Source organism: Ailuropoda melanoleuca, unplaced genomic scaffold (genome assembly GCF_002007445.2).
Source record: "Ailuropoda melanoleuca isolate Jingjing unplaced genomic scaffold, ASM200744v2 unplaced-scaffold11217, whole genome shotgun sequence".
NCBI lineage: Eukaryota > Metazoa > Chordata > Mammalia > Carnivora > Ursidae > Ailuropoda > Ailuropoda melanoleuca.
The window spans coordinates 1-2,955 of NW_023179635.1; the positions used below are offsets into that span (position 1 = coordinate 1).

General features: G+C 53.9%; 1 non-coding gene across 1 annotated transcript; it reads left to right on the forward strand.

Annotated features, from left to right (window-relative positions):
- The first annotated feature begins 817 nt into the window (after positions 1-817).
- LOC100473975 lies at positions 818-2,357 on the forward strand. The gene is made up of 2 exons (XR_004622649.1): positions 818-1,347; positions 2,111-2,357. It is a non-coding gene; the product is annotated as an uncharacterized LOC100473975 (transcript).
- Positions 2,358-2,955: the final 598 nt, after the last annotated feature.

The window sequence follows — 2,955 nt, forward strand, 5'->3', positions numbered from 1 at the left end:
TGCTGAAGCAGGGCGCCGACACATCCCTCCCCCTGGTCCCTGTTGGCCCGCTGAGGGTTTACTAGGAGTCCCGCAAGGCCCAGACACTGTGCGTGCAGGTGTTAAGGGCCGGGAGTGTCCTCGAGTGGGGAGGGTCTTCTGTGGGCTTGACCCGGTGGCAGTGAAGGAGTTCTGGCCCCAGAGCAGAGACGTTGGCAAAACCAACAAAACAGGATGAAAACAGCAAGAAGAAAAGAAGCCCAAGGAAGAGTCCTCTGACGGGTGACCAAAGTCCTGGGGCCCACGCGTCTGGACCAGTCACGGGGCAGAGGCTCAGCAGCCCCGGGGGGGCAGGGCCCCGAGCGGCCGGCGCCGGCCTGAGGAGGGACCCTCGGGTCTGACCCCAGAACCTCTTCCAGCTCCCTTCCTACTTCTGCCGGCCTTCCCCTCGCCTTGCCCTCTGCTGTCCTCTTCCTTCCTGGAACTGGCCACGCGGATTTTCTCTCAGAGTCTCCGCTCTGGCCCCTGTGTCTTCCTGGAACCAGTCCCCAGCTCCTCCCAGGTGTTTAAAGAGTCAGCTTTTCTTCTTCCTTTAATTTGCTCCTGTGTGAGCTTAAGTGACTCCTGAGGGCCCTTCTCTGACAGCCTGTGTGAAGGAACAGCCCCACGGGCCCCCACCCGCCGGGTCACCATGCTCAGGCCGGGCTCTGCCTCTGTCCCAGGACCTGCGATCCTCTTCCTCACTTGTCCTTTGTCAGCCACTCCCCTGATGTATTGGCTGCCCTAAGGAAAGAAGTGACATGTGTGTCGCATTCCTCCCTCCTGTCACTCTGGCCCCGACATCTGGGAGAGCGCCTCGCACACAGCAGGGGCTCAATATTTGTGCAGTGAAGGCAGAGGCCTGCTGCTGCCCTCCTAATGCTGGAGAAGAGGGAGGAGCTGGGGCTCTGGGCCAGACGTTTGCAGGGGACACCTGCAGCTGCCTCCCCCTCTCCTTCCTTCTTCTCCTTTCCTCTGTCCTCACTGGCTTGCCTCCTTCCCTCCCTCTGATCTCCTCCTACCCCCTCCACCCCTGGGAGTCGAGAGTCTTCCCAGGTGTGAGCCAAGCACCCAGAAATCCCGTTTTCAGCCACCTTATGAGGCCCAGGAAACGGCCACTGTCCAGGCTGCCCGTGGCTCAGAGGGTGTGCTCCCTCCTGACCTGGGGGAAGGCAGAGCCCGGACAGCCTCATCATGCCGGTCTTCACTTTCCAGCTCTACAATGTTTCCAGTGTCAACGATTCAATGCCAGCGGGGTTTGCGAGACCGGGAAAGGTGTCTGCCAGACTAAACGCTACGAGCAGTGCTTCCTGAGGAAAGTCTATAACGGTAGGGGGGCCTGAGAAGTCTCCTGGGCGACCTTTGCGTGAAGTTGGGTGCTAGGAGGGCGTTCAGGGTTGGGTTGAGACCCCCACGGGACCACATGGAGCCAGGGCCCCCAGGACAAGGCAAGGTGACTCTAGGACCCAGGGCACTGGGATCTTAGGAACCCTGGGAGTAGCATCAGTATTCACAGGGGTTGATTTTCTTTTTTCAACTAAATTTGTGAATCTGTGTCATCTGGTTCTGATACTCGGCTGCCATAGGCCCCTAACTGGGCCGGTATCTGTAAGAGAAGAGACAGGATCTTCTGTTATCTCCTGGGGTGACGGAAAGGGCAGCTAACATCCCACTGAGTGAGACCTCAGTGTGGTAGAGTTTTGGGGAGCAGGGGGGTAGAGGTAGGGGAAAAGCAGTGGGGAGGGTGATTAGGGCAATTTCTATTCACCCCTTCCTGCCCTCTCCTGTGTGCAGCGGACTGAATCCTAGGACACAGAGCCCCCAGGGCTATCCTACAAGAGCCCACTATGGGTTCCTATCTCAAGTATCTCAATCCTGGAAGGCGCATACTCCTCCCTACCGGAGAGCAGGAGTCCTTGATGGAAAGTTCCATTTTCTCCTCGTTCCTTGATAAATTTGTTGATGCCTTGACCCACTGATCCTTTCAGCAATATTAATTGAGCACTGCAAGCCAGGACGTGCTGGACCCCACAGCTGTGGGTCTGCAACCCAGGCTCTGGGGTCTCACTTGCCCCCTCCCTGCCTCTCCTAGGTAACATCCTTTCGTATGGATACCAAGGTTGTGCCAGTGTGTGTTTCCCTATGACGATCTTTAATAGGGATGTTGCTTTGGAGGAGAACTGTTGCAGTGAATCAAGTTTCTGCAACAAGTTCTAAAGATGGAGCCCAGCTTTGCCCTGACCTGATGGAGGACGCGGATACAACACATTTTTCAAGTCTCACGATCCTTACCACTATTATGCACTGAGTACGGCTTCCTATAAAGAAGTCATAAACTAGTTCTGTGCCAAGCCTCATCATTCTTTTCTTTCCTTCATTGTGAGATGTTAGCGGGAGAGTTTCTAAAGTCCAATTGGGGTGAAGAGTGGTGGGCATGGGTAGTCCAAGCATGCCTTCTTCCTTTCGAGGCCCTAATTACGAGTCATGCTTGTTTCCCTTTTAAAAAGACAGGGTCTGTGGGAGACTATGGGGTCTGTGATTCTGCGTGTTCTGAAAGTAGCCAGCTGAAGGAAGAAGGAGAGTCCTCAGAAGCTGAAAAGCATAGGGAATGAGTTGGCCGTAAACGATAAACAATGTACGAGTTGGAGGAGGCAAACTGTAACAAAAAACTCTGAAATGTTGGGGTCTTAAAACAATTTTTAAAAAATGGTTGCTAATCCACTTCACAGCTCATCAAGATGGTAGTGATTGTTTAGAGATCCCAGCTCCTTTCAACTTTTTATGCCGCTCTCTTTAAGAGAGTCTCCAGGCTCTCTACAGAAGGGGAAGTAAGCCTGGAGAGGCACACATGGGCTTTTATAGCCATAAATCAAAGTGTTGTACATAGTTTCTGCCCGCATTCCACTATTACTTGGCCCCAAACAATTTGTAAAAAAT